Source organism: Canis lupus, chromosome 18 (assembly GCF_048164855.1).
Source record: "Canis lupus baileyi chromosome 18, mCanLup2.hap1, whole genome shotgun sequence".
NCBI classification, from domain to species: domain Eukaryota; kingdom Metazoa; phylum Chordata; class Mammalia; order Carnivora; family Canidae; genus Canis; species Canis lupus.
The window spans coordinates 62784481-62799451 of NC_132855.1; positions in this window are offsets into that span (position 1 = coordinate 62784481).

The following is a 14971-nucleotide window of genomic DNA, read 5'->3' on the forward strand; positions in this document are numbered from 1 at the left end:
TTCGAATCAAAAAGACTTGAATCATAAGATTCTAATCGAATCGAATCAAAAAGAAACGAACCAAAAACTATCGAATCGAAATGAAAAAAATCGAATCGAAATGAATCGAAAAGAATCGAAGAAATCTAATAAAAAAGAATTGAATCGAATCGAAAATATCGAATCGAATTGAAAAGAATCGAATCGAAAAAATCGAATCTAATAGAATCAAGTTGAGTTGAATCGAATAGAAAAGAATCGAATCGAATCATATCGAATTGAAAAGAATCGAATCAAATCGAATTGAATTGAAAAGAATCTAATCGAACTGAATCGAAAAGAATCGAATCGAAATGTAACAAATTGAATCCAAATGATCGAATCGAATCAAATCGAAAAAAATCGAATTGAAACGAAAAGAATCGAATAGAATCGAACTGAAAATAATCGAATCTAATCGAATAGAATAGAATAGAATCGAACAGAATTGAATCGAATGAAAAGAATCTTATCGAATCGAATCGAAAAGAATCGAATCGAATCGAATGGAGAAGAATCAAATCGAATCGAATCGAAAAGAATTGAATCAAAAAGAATCGAATCGAAGAGAATCTAATCGAAACGAAAAGAATCAAATCGAATCGAAAAGAATAGAATCAAAACGAAAAGAGACGAATTGAATCAAATCGAAAAGAATCGAATAGAAAAAAATCGAATCGAATCGTATCGAAAAGAATCGAATTGAAAAGAATAGAATAGAAAAATTCGAATCGAATCGAATCGAAATGAATCGAATCGAATCAAATTGATTGAAAAGATCAAATCAAAAAACATCAAAGAGAATCGAAATGAATCGAAACGAATCGAATCGAATTGAAAAGAATCGTATCAAATCAAATCTAAAGGAATCGAATCAAATCGAATCAAAAAGAATGGAATCGAATTGATTCATATTGAAAAGAATCGATCGAATCATATTGAATCAAAAAGAATCGAATCGAATCGAAAAGAATCGAATCGAATTTAATCGAAAAGAATCGAATCGAATTGAATTGAGTTGAAAAGAATTGAATTGAACAGTATCAAATCAAATTGAAAAGAATTGAATCAAATCAAAAAGAATCGAATCGAAACGAAAAGAATCGAATCGAATCGAATTCGAAAGAATCGAATTGAATTGGAATGAGAAGAATCGAATCGAATTGCATCGAAACGAAAATAATTGAATCGAATTGAATAAAAAAGAATCGAATCGAATCGAATCGAAAATAATTGGAATTGAATCGAATCGATAATCGAATCGAATCAAATCGACTCAAATCGAAAATAATCGAATCAAATCAAATGGATTAAAAAACAATCGAATTGAATCAAATCGAAAAGAATCGAATTGAATCGAAAAGAATCAAACCGAATCAAAAGAATCGAAAAGAATTGAATCAAGAAGAATCGAAATGAATTGAATCGAGTAGAATCGAATCGAAGCTAGGGGGAAAGAATTGAATCGAATCAAAAATTATCTAAACGAATCCAATTAAATCCAAAAGAATCGAATCGAATCGAAAAGAATCGAATCAAAATGTAACAAATCGAATCCAAATGATCGAATCGAATCAAATCAAAAAGAATCGAATCGAAAAGAATCGAATTGAATTGAATCGATTCGAGAAGAATCGAATTGAATGGTATCGAATTGAAAAGAATTGAATTGTATCAAATCGAATCGAATCGAAAAGAATCGAATCGAAGAGAATCTAATCGAAACGAAAAGAATCGAATCGAATCAAATTGAAAAGAATCGAATCGAATTGAAACGAAAAGAATCAAATCGAAAAGAATGGAATTGAAAAGAATGGAATCGAAAAAATCGAATCGAAAAGAATCGAATCGAATCGAAAAGAATCGAATCGAATGGAATGGAATCGAATGAATCGAAAAGAATCAATCGAATCGAATTGAATAGAAAAGAATCGAATAGGGGATCCCTGGGTGGCGCAGCGGTTTAGCGCCTGCCTTTGGCCCGGGGCGCAATCCTGGAGACCCGGGATCGAATCCCACATCCGGCTCCCGGTGCATGGAGACTGCTTCTTCCTCTGCCTGTGTCTCTGCCTCTCTCTCTCTCTCTGATGACTATCATAAATAAATAAAATTTTTTTAAAAAATGTTAAAAAAAATAATTGAATAGATTCGAATCGAAACGAATCGAAAAATCGAAACGAATGGAATCATATCAAATGGAAAAGAATCCAATCGAATTGAAAAGAGTAGAATCGAACGTAATCGAAAAGAATCGAATCGAAATGTAACAAATTGAATCCAAATGATCGAATCGAATCAAATCGAAAAGAATCGAATCGAAACGAAAAGAATCGAATAAAATCGAATTGAAAACAATCGAATCGAATCGAATCGAATGGAATAGAATGGAACAGAATTGAATCGAACGAAAAGAACCTTATCGAATCAAATCGAAAAGAATCAAATCGAATCGAATGGAGAAGAATCAAATCGAATCGAATCGAAAAGAATCTAATCGAAAAGAATCTAATCGAAACGAAAAGAATCAAATCGAATCGAAAAGAATCAAATCGAAACGAAGAGTCAAGTCGAATCGAATCAAAAAGAATCTAATAGAAAAAAATCGAATCGAATCAAATCGAAAAGAATCGAATTGAAAAGAATAGAATCGAAAAATTCGAATCAAATCGAATCAAAATGAATTGAATCGAATTAAATCGATTGAAAAGATCGAATCAAAAAACATCAAAGAGAATCGAAACGAATCGAAATGAATCGAATCGAATCAAATCGAATTGAAAAGAATCGTATCAAATCAAATCTAAAAGATTCGAATCAGGGGATCCCTGAATGGCGCAGCGGTTTGGGGCCTGCCTTTGGCCCAGGACGCGATCCTGGACACCCGGGATCGAATCCCACGTCGGGCTTCCGCTGCATGGAGCCTGCTTCTCCCTCTGCCTGTGTCTGTCTCTCTCTCTGTGACTATCATAAATAAATAAAAAATTTAAAAAATAAAATAAAATAAAAGATTCGAATCAATCGAATCAAAAAGAATGGAATCGAATCAAAAAAATCATCGAAAAGAATCGATCGAATCGTATTGAATCGAATCGAATCGAAAAGAATCGAATCGAATGGAATTGAATCGAATCGAAATTAATCGAAAAGAATTGAATTGAAGAATATCAAATCGAATTGAAAAGAATTGAATCAAATCGAAAAAAATTGAATCGAAACGAAAAGAATCGAATCGAATCGAATTCGAAAGAATCGAATTGAATTGAAATGAGAAGAATCGAATCAAATTGCATCGAATCGAAAATAATTGAATTGAATTGAATAAAAAATAATTGAATCGAATCGAATCGAAAATAATTGGAATTGAATCGAATCGATAATCGAATCGAATCAAATCGAGTCGAATCGAAAATAATTGAATCGAATCAAATGGATTCAAAAACAATTAAATCGAATCAAATTGAATCGAAAAGAATCGAATTGAATCGAAAAGAATCAAACCGAATCAAAAAGAATCGAAAAGAATTGAATCAAGAAGAATCGAAATGAATTTAATCGAGTAGAATCAAATCGAAGCTAGGGTAAAAGAATCGAATCGAATCAAAAATTATCTAAATGAATCCAATTAAATCCAAAAGAATTGAATCGAATCGAATCGAAAAGAACCGAATCAAAATGTAACAAATCGAATACAAATGATCAAATCGAATCAAATCGAAAAGAATCAAATTGAATCGAAAAGAATCAAACTGAATCAAAAAGAATTGAATCAAGAAGAATCGAAATGAATTGAATTGAGTAGAATCAAATCAAAGCTAGGGTAAAAGGATCGAATCGAATAAAAAATTATCTAAACGAATCCAATTAAATCCAAAAGAATTGAATTGAATCGAATCGAAAAGAATCGAATCAAAATGTAACAAATTGAATCCAAATGATCGAATCGAATCAAATCGAAAAGAATCAAATCGAATCGAAAAGAATCGAATTGAATCGATTCGAGAAGAATCGAATCGAATGGTATCGAATCGAAAAGAATGGAATCGTATCGAATCAAATTGAATCGAATATAATCGAAACGAAAAGAGTCGAATCGAATTGAATCAAAATAATCGAATCGAAACAAGAGGCGAAGCAAATCGAATCGAAAAGAATCAAATTTAAAAGAATCGAATCGGGGATACCTGGGTGGCCCAGCAGTTTGGCGCCTGCCTTTGGCCCAGGGCGCGATCCTGGAAATCCGGGATCGAATCCCACATCAGGCTCCCCGTGCATGGAGCCTGTTTCTCCCTCTGCCTATGTCTCTGCCTCTCTCTCTCTCTGTGACTATCAGAAATAAATAAAAAAATAAAAGAATTGAATCGAATTGAAAAGAATCGAATCGAAAAAATCGAATCAAAAAGAATCGAATTGAATCGTATCGAATCGAAAAGAATCGAATCAAATGGAATCGAATCGAATCGAATCAAAAAGAATCGAATCGAATTGAATAGAAAAGAATCGAATAGATTCGAATCGACACGAATCGAAAAAAATTGAAACGAATCGAATCATATCAAATTGAAAAGAATCAAATCGAATAAAAAAGAATCGAATCGAACTGAATCGAAAAAAATCGAATCGACAGACCAAAAAGAATCGAATCGAAAAGAATCGTATCGAATCGAATCAAATAGAATCGAAAGAATCGAATTGATTCCAATCGACTTGAATCGAAAAGAATCGAATCGAACAGTATCGAATCTAATTGAAATGAATCGAATCAAATAAAATAGAAAAGAATCAAATCGAAACGAAAAGATCGAATCGAATCAAATTGAAAAGAATTGAATCGAATCGAAAAGAATCGAATCGAAATGAAAAGAATCGATCGAAATGATCGAATTGAAAAGTATCGAATTGAATCGAATCAAATTGAAAAGAATCAAATCGAATCGTATCGAATCAAAAAGAATCAAATCAAATCGAATCGAAAAGAATAGAATCGTATTTAATTGAATCAAAAAGAATTGAATAGAAAAGAACCGAGTCGAATCAAAATGAATCGAATCAAATCAAAAAGAATCATATCGAATCGAATCAAATTGAATCGAAAAGAATCAGATTGAATCTTATATACTTGAATCAAAAAGATTCGAGTCGATTCGAATCGAAAATATCAAACCAAATAGAAAAGAATCGAATCGAAAAGAAAAGAATCGATTCAAATCGAAAATAATCGAATTGAATCAAAATGATTCGAATCAATACGAAACGAATCGAATCGAAAATAATAGAATCGAATCGAAATGAAAATAATAAAATTGAATCGAATTGAAAATAATCGAATCAAATCAAATCGAAGATAATTGAATTGAATCTAATAGAAAATAATCGATTCGCATTGAATTGAATCGAAAATAATCGAATTGAATTGAATCGAAAATAATTGAACCGAATCGATCGAATTGAGTTGAAAATAATCGAATCGAACCGAATTGAATCGAAAATAATCGAATCGAATCGAATCAAAAATAATTGAACCGAATCGATCGAATTGAGTTGAAAATAATCGAATCGAACCGAATTGAATCGAAAATAATCGAATCGAATCGAATCGAAAAGAATCGAATCGAAACAAAAAGAATCAATCGAATCAAAAATAATCGGATCAAGTCGAAAATAATCGAATCGAATCCAATCAAGTCGAATCGAAAATAATCAAATTGAATTCAAATGAATCGAAAATAATCGAATCGAACAGAAATGAATCGAATCAAATAAAAAATTATCGAGTCGAATTGAATAAAAAATAATCGAATCTAATGCAATCGAATCGAATCGAAAATATTCAAATAGCATCGAATTGAATCAAAATAATCGAATCGAATCGATAAGAATCGAATCAAATCGAATCGAATCGAATTGAAAAGAAGCGATCAAATCGAAAAGAATCGAATCGAATCGAAAAGTATCGAATCGAATTGAATCGAATCAAATCGAACAGAATTGAATCGAATCGAATCGAAAAGAATCAAATCGAATCGAAAAGAATCGAATCGAAAAGAATAGAATCGAATTGAAAAGAATAGAATTGATTCGAAAACATTCGAATCGAATTGAATCAAACCAAAAAGAATCAAATCGAATCGAAAAAAATCGAACCGAATCAAAAAGAATCAAATCGAAACGAAAGATTTTAATCGAATTGAATCGAATCAAAAGGAATCGAATCGAAAAAATCGAATCGAATCGAAAAGATCAAATCGAATTGAATCGAAGAGAATCAAATCGAAAAGAATAGAATCGAATCATATCGAAAAGAATCGAATCAAATCGAATGGATAAGAATCAAATCGAATCGTAAAAAATCGAGTCGAAAGGAAAAAATTCGAATCGAATCGTAAAGAATCGAATTGAATCGCATCAAAAAGATTTGAATCGAATCGAACTGAAAAGAATTGAATTGAAACGAATCGAATCAAAAAGACTCGAATCAAATCGAATCGAAAAGAATCGAATCGAATAAAATTGAATCGAATAGAAAAGAATCTATCTAATCGAAAAGAATCAAATCGATAAGAATCGAATTGAAAGAATTGAATCGAATCGATTCGAATCGAAAAAAATTGAATCGAATCGAAACCCTAACCTTAACCCCTAACCCCTAACACTAAACCTATCCTAACCCTAAGCCTTAACCCTAATACCTAACCCTAACCCTAACCCTAACCGTAACGCTAACCCTAACCCTAACCCCTAACCCAAACCCTACCCCGAACACTAACCCTAAACTTAACCCGTACCCTAACTAAACCCGTACCCTAACCCTAACAGGTACACTAACACTAAGCTGTACCCCAACCTTAACCCAGACCCTAACCCTTACCCTAACCCTAAGACCGTCCCCTAACCCATACACTAACCCATCCCCTAAACATAACCTAACTAGTACTCTAACACTACCCCGTACCCTAACCCGTATCCTAACCCTAACACTAACACATACCTAACCATAACCCTAACCCTAACCCCTAACCCTAACCCTAACCCTAACCGCTAACCCTAACCCTAAACCAAAACCTAACCCTAACCCCTAACCCTAACATTAACCCCTACCCCTACCCCTAACCCTAACCTGAACCCCTAACCACTAACCCTAAACCTAACCCTAACCTTTAACCCTAAACCTTAACCCTAACCCTAACCCTAATCCTAACACTAACCCAAACCCAACCCTAAACACTAACCCTAACCTTAATCCCTAACCTTAACCCTAACACTAACACTAACCCTAACACCTAACCACTAACCCTAGCCCTACCCCCTAAGCGCTAACCCCTAACCCTACCCCTAACCCTAACCCTTAACCCTAACACTTAACCCGAACCCTAACCCTAACCCAAAACCTAACCCCTAACCCTAACCAAAACCCGTAACCACTAACCCTAACCCTAACCCTTAACCCTACCCTTAACCCTAACCATAACCCAAACCCTAACCCTAACCCCAAACCCTATCAGTAACCCCAAACCTTAACCCTAACCCTAACGCTAACACTACCCCTAACCCGAACCCCTAACCCCTAACCCTAACCTCTAATGATCTCCGTAACCCTTAAACTCAACACTTAACCCTAAACCTAACCCTAACCCATACCCTAACCCGTACCCTAACCCTAATCGAACACTAACCGTAACCCGTACCCTAACCTTTATCCATACCCTAACCCTGAACCATACCCTAACCCCAACCTTAACCCGTACACGAACCCTAACCCGTATCCTAACACTAACCCATACCCTAACCCTAACACGTAACCTAAATCTAACCCTGACCCTAACCCAAACAATAACCTAACCCTAATCCTAACCCGTTCCCTAACCCTTACGCTAACCCCAACCCTAACGCTAACACGTACACTAACCCTAATGGTACCCTAACACTAACCCTAACCAGTACCCTAACCCTAACCCTAAAATTAACCCTAACCCGTAACCTAACCCTATACCCTACGCTACCTTAACCCTAAACATAACCCGTACCATAACACTAAAACTACCCCTAAACCAAACGCTAACTCTAACCATAACCCTAACCCTATCTCTAAACCTAACCCTAAACCTAACCTAACCGTAACCCTCACCCTAACTGTATCCCTAACACATAAACTAACCCTAACTCTAACCCTAACCCATAAACTAAACCTAACCCTAACCCTAACCCTAAACAGTGCCCTAACCCTAACCCTAACATGTACCTTAACCCTAACCCTAAACCTAAACCTAACCCTAAGCCATACCCTAACCCTAACCCTAATCCGTACCCTAACCCATACAGTGACCCTAAACCTAACCCGTACCCTAAACCTAACCCTAACCCTAACCTGAACCCTAACTCTAACCTGTACCCTAACCCTAAACCGTAACGTAACCTGTACCCTAACCTGTACCCTAACCCGTACCCAAACCCTAATCCTATCCCGTTCCCTAAACCAAACCCTAACACTAACCCGTACACTAACCCGAAACCGTACCCATACCCTAACCCATAAATAAACCTATACCCTACCCCTAACCCTAACCTGAACCCGTACCCTAAGCCTAACCATAACCCCAGCCCTAACCCTAACCCGTTCCCTAACCCTAACCCAAAACGTATCCCATACCCTAACCCGAACCCTAACCCATAAGCTAACCCTAACCTGTAACCTAAACCTAACACTATACCTAACCCTAAACAGTACCCTAACCCTAGCCCTAACCCTAAACACTAACCCGACCCATAACCCTAACCCTAACCGAAACCTAACCCTAACACTAAGCCTAACCATAACCTACCCTAACCCTAACCCTAACCTGTACCCTAACTCAAACCCTAACACCATAAACCTAACCCTATCTTGTACCCTAACCCTAACCCTAAACCTAACCCAAACCCTAACCATAACCAGTACACTAACCCATACCTTAACCCGTACCATAATCCATACCATATCTCTAAACCGTACCCTCACCCTAACCCTAACCCGTACCCTAACCCTAATCTGTACCCTAAACTAAGCCTAAACCGAACCCTAATCATAACCCTAACACTAACCCTAATCCGTAGCCTAACCCTAACCCAAACCCTAAACATAACCCAAACTCTAACTCTAACCCTAACCCGTACTCTAACCCTAACCATAACCCTAACCTGTAACCTAACCCTAACCCTAACCCTAACGCTGAACAGTACCCTAAACCTAACCCTATCCCATACACTAACCCTAAACCTAACCCTAAACCTAACCTTAACCCGTACCCTAATCCTAACCCGTACCCTAATGCTTACCCTAAGCCTCACCCGTACCCTAACCCAAACTCTAACCCATACCCTAACCCTAATCTTACCCCAACCCTAAACCTAACGAAACCCAATCCCTAATCCTAACCTTAACCCTAACCTAATCCTAACCTTATCCCTTACCCTATCCCTAACCCTAACTCGTAACCAAACCCTAACCCTAATCCTAAACAGTACCCTAACTTTAACCCTAACCCGTACCCTAACCCTAACCGTAAACCTAAACCGATCCCTAACCCGTACCCTAACCCGTAACCTAACCCGTAACCTAACCCGTACCCTAACCCTAATCCTAACCCGTAGCCTACCCCTAACCCTAACCTGAACCTTAACCCTAACCCTAACCCTAACCCTAACCCTAACCCTAAGCTTAAACAGGACCCTAACCCTAACCCTAACCCGTAACCTAACTCAAACTTTACAGCGTTGGAAGTCAGGTCGTTCCATGAACAAAACTCTACTGCACCTGGAGACACAACCGTTGAAGCCTGCAGCTTGCCCCTTGCGTCCCATGAGCTTCTGACAAACATGTCTTGTGAGGATGTTCGTAACTGCATCTGCAGGCAGTATGGAACTGGGAAGGACCGCGTGTCAGCTCACCTCGCAGAAGGAAGTTCCCCAGAGAGACAGCTTTCACCGAGGTACTCAGGTTTGGAAGTTCGTATGTAGCTCCCTTCTGAGGGAGGAATTACTCAGAAGTTGGATTGGGCTAGGAGACACTTGCCTCTCACAAAACTTGTGTCCCGTATCAAACGACGTCCTTTCGAAGTTCTGGCCCTGAGAACGCAGCAGTATTCTAACTCAGGAGGTTCCAAGCGTACCACTCTACTCCACCTGGAGACACCTTCCAGGCCTGCATTATTCCACTTGCGTCTCACAAGCTTCTGACAAGCTTCTCTGGTGAAGACGTTGGCAACACATTCTGCAGGCAGTGTGGAACTGTGAAGGAATGAGTGTGAGCCCAACTCTCGAATGTAAGTTGCCGTTGGATGTAGGGTTCAATTAGCTAGTATGGAACTTAGTATGTAGCACCAGTCTAAGACAGGAATTACTAGGATGTCGCGGGATTGAGCTTGGAGGCACTACTCTTGTGGGCTTCACCTGGACGAGGTGACTGGTCCTCACCTGGGACTCAACTGGACCTGATAACTTAGCTCCACACTTTGGCCTCACCTGGCCCTGATGACTCTGGGCCCCACCTAGGCCTCAATCTGGACTTGGTGACTGTGGTCCCCACCTGGGTCTCACCAGGACCTGGTGAGTCTCGTTCCCACATGACCCACACCTGGACCCGGTGACTGTGGTGTTCTTGTAGACTCACATTTACCTGGTGACTCCAGTCCCCACCAGGGCCTCACCTGGATCTGGTGACTCTGGCCTGCAGGTTGGCCTCACCTGGACCTGATGAGTGGGGTTGCCACCTGGGCCTCACCCATACCTGGTGACACAGGTCCCCACGTGGGCCTCACTTGGACCTGGTGAATCTGGTCCTTACCTGGTCCTCACCCAGAACTGGTAACTCTGGTCACCACCTGGGTCTCACCTGGACCTGGTGAATCTGGTCCCCATCTGGGCCTCATCCAGTCCTGGTGACTTTGTTCCCCACCTGGACCTGATTGCTGTGGACTCCTTCTTGGCCTCACCTGGAACTGGTGACTCTGATCCTAACTGGGCCTCACCCAGATCTGGTGACTCTGGTCCTCACCTGTGGACCATTATGACCTGGATACTCTGTTCCACACCTGAGCCTCACCTGGACATGATGACTCTGGATCCCCTCTGGCCCTCACCCTGACCTGGTGACTCTGGTCCCCATCTGGATGTCACCTGGACCAGGTGAATCTGGTACCCCTCTAGGCCTCAACTAGACCTGGTGTCTCTGGTCCTCAACTGGGCCTCACCGGAACCTTGTGAATATGCTCCCCACCTGCGCCTCATCTGGACCTGGTGACTCTGGTTCTACCTGGGCATCATCGGGAGATGGTTACTCTATTCCCCACTGGGACTGACCTGATCCTGGTAACTCTGGTCCTGACTTTGGCCTCTTCTGTACCAGGTGACTCTGGCTCCACCTGGGCCTCACCTGGAACTGGTGACTCTGATCCTCAGCATGGCCTCACCTGACCTGGTGACTGTGGTTCCCATCGGGACCTCACCTGGACCTCATGTCTCTGGTCCCACCTGGGCCTCACCAGGACCTGGTGTCTCTGGTACCCACCTGGGTAGCATCAGGATATGGTTACACTGTTCACTAACAGTGACCCAGCTGGACCTATTAACTCTGGTCTTCACCTGGGCCACACCTGGACATGGTGACACTGGTTCCCACCTGGGTCTCACCTGGACCTGGTGAGTCGGATCCCCAACTGGTCCTCAACTGTAACTGGTGATTTTCGTTCCCACATGGACATCATGTGGACCTGGTGTCTGCAGTGTTTCTAGCTTCTCATGTACCTCGTGACTCTGGTTCCCACCAGGGCCTCACTGGGACCTGGTGAGTGTGGTTGCCACCTGCACCTCACCTGGACCTGGTGATTCTGGTCTGTACCTGAGACTACCCTGGATCTGGTGACTGTGGTCCCCACCTGGGCTTCACCTGGATTTGGTGACTCCGATCCCCATCTGGGCCTCACCTGGCCCTGTTGACCATGGTCCTCAACTGGGCATAATTGGGACCCGGTGACTGTGTTCCACAACTGGACCTCACCTGGACCAGGTGACTCTGGTCCCACTCTGGGTCTCACCGTGCCCTAGTGACTGTGAACCCCACTTTGGCCTGACGTGGACCTGCTGACCCTGGTTGCCACCTGCACCTCACCTCGAACTGTTGACTCTGGTTCTTTCAAGGGCCTCCCCTGTACCCGGTGATCCTGGTCCCCACCTGGGCCTCACCTGGACGTGGTGACTCTTGTCACCACCGGGGACTCACCTGGACCTGGTTACTGTGTTCAACACCTGGGCCTCAAGTAGACCTGTTGACCATGGTCCCCAAGCTGGCCTCACATGGACCTGTTGCCTCTGATCTCCACCGGGGCCTCACGTGTACCTGGTAACTCTGGTCCTCACCTGGGCCTCATCTGGACCTGGTGACTCTGGTCCCCACCTGGGCTTCACCTGGATCTGTTGACTCTGGTCCCCACCTGGACTTCACCTGGATCTGGTGACTCTGGTCCCCACCTGGACCTCTCCTGGACCTGGTGACTCTCTTTCCAACATGGACCTCACCTGGATCTGGTGACTCTGGTCCTCAGTTTGGCCTCACCTGGACCTGGTATCTCTCATCCCCACTTTGACCTAACTCAGAACTGCTGAATCTTGCCCCACCTAGGCCTAACCCAGACCTGGTGACTCTTGTCCCCAGCTATGCCTCAATTCGACCTGATGAATCTGGTCCTCACGTGGGCCTCACATGGACCTGGGACTCAGCTGGATAGAGTGGCTCTTGTTCCCACAAGGGGCTCACCTGATACTGGTGACTGTGGTCTTATTCTATGCCTCACCAGGACCTAGTGATTCTGATCCCCATCTGGGCCCTGCATGGCCCTAGTGACTGTGTTCCTTACCCAGGCATCATTGGGACCTGGATACTCTATTCCACACCTGGGCCTCACTTTGACCAGGGACCTCTGGTCCCATTCTGGGCCTCAAACTAAAATGGTTACTCTGGTTCCCCCTCTGGGCCTCACCCTTACCTGGTGACTCTGGTCACCCCTTGGGGTTCACTTGGACCTGGTGAATCTGGTCCTTAGCTGGTCCTCACCTGGATCTGGTGACTGGTCACCACCTGGGCCTCACCTGGACTTGGTGAATCCTGTTGCCACCTGGGCCTCACCTGGACCTTGTGACTGTGGTCCCACCTGGACCTCACCTGGATCTGGTGGCTCTGGTTCCCATATGGGGCTCTCCTGGACCTGGTTCCTGTGGTCTCCATCTGGCCTCACCTGGAACAAAATGACTCTGATCCATATTTGGGCCTCACCTGGACCTGTTGACTCTGGTCCTTACCTGGGCATCATTGGGACCTGGTTACTCTCTTATATACCTGGGCCTCACCTGGACCTGGTGACTCTGGTCCCCCTCTGGACCTCACCCTGACCTGGTGACTGCGGTCTCACCTGGGCTTCACCTGGATGAGGTGACTGGTTCCCACAGGGACCTCACCTGGACCTGGTGACTCAGGTCCTCATATGGGCATCATGGGACCTGGTTTCTCAGTTCCACATCGGGGCCTCACCTGGACCTAGTGATTCTCGTCCCCCTCTGGGCCTCACCCTGACGTGGTGACTCTGGTCCCCACCTGGATATCACCAGAACCGGGTGACTCTGGTCCCCCTCTGGGACTCACCCGGAGCTGGGGACACTGGTCCTCAACTGGGCCTCCACAGGACCTGGTGAATCTACTCCTCACTTGCCTCGTCTGGACCTTGTGACTCTTGTCCCACCTGACATCAATGGGACATGGTTACTCTTTTCCCCAACTGGGCCTCACCTGGACATGATAACTTTGCTCCACACTTTGGCCTCACCTGGCCCTGATGACTCTGGGCCCCCGACCTAGTCCTCAATCTGGACCTGGTGACTGTGGTCCCCACCTGGGTCTCACCTGGACCTGGTGACTCTCGTTCCCACATGAACCACACCTGGACCTGGTAACTGTGGTGTTCTTGTAGACTTACATTTACCTGGTGACTCCGGTCCCCACCAGGGCCTCACCTGGATCTGGTGACTCTGGCCTGCAGGTTGGCCTCACCTGGACCTGGTGAGTGGGTTTGCCACCTGGGCCTCACCCATACCTGGTGACTCAGGTCCCTACGTGGGCCTCTTGGACCTGGTGAATCTGGTCCTTACCTGGTCCTCACCCAGACCTGGGGACTCTGGTCACCACCTGGGCCTCACCTGGACCTGGTGAATCTGGTCCCCATCTGGGCCTCACCCAGTCCTGGTTACTTTGTTCTCCACCTGGACCTGATTCCTGTGGACTCCTTCTTGGCCTCACCTGGAACTGGTGACTCTGATCCTATCTGCGCGTCACCCAGATCTGGTGACTCTGGTCTCACCTGGGCATCATTGGTACCTGGTTACTCTGTTCCACACCTGAGCCTCACCTGGACATGATGACTGTGGAACTCTCTGGGCCTCACCCTGACCTGGTGACTCTGGTCCCCATCTGGATGTCACCTGGACCAGGTGATTCTGGTACCCCTCTAGGCCTCAACCAGACCTGGTGAATCTGGTCCTCAACTGGGCCTCACCTGGACCTAGTGAATATGCTCCCCATCTGGACCTCATCTGGACCTGGTGACTCTGGTCCCTACCTGGGCATCATCGGGACATGGTTCCACTGCATGGCCTGCAGGTTGGCCTCATCTGGACCTGGTAACTCTGGTCCCTACCTGGGCATCATTGGGACATGGTTCCTCTGCATGGCCTGCAGGTTGGCCTCACCTGGACCCGGTGACTCTTGTCCTCACTTTGGCCTCTTCTGTACCAGGTGACTCTGGCCCCACCTGGGCCTCACCTGGACCGAGTGACTCTGATCCTCAGCAGCATGCCTCAAATGCACCTTTCCACTAGCTGCATTCATATGGCCGTGAGAATGTAGCTACATTGTAAGTCAGGAGGTTCCATGTAT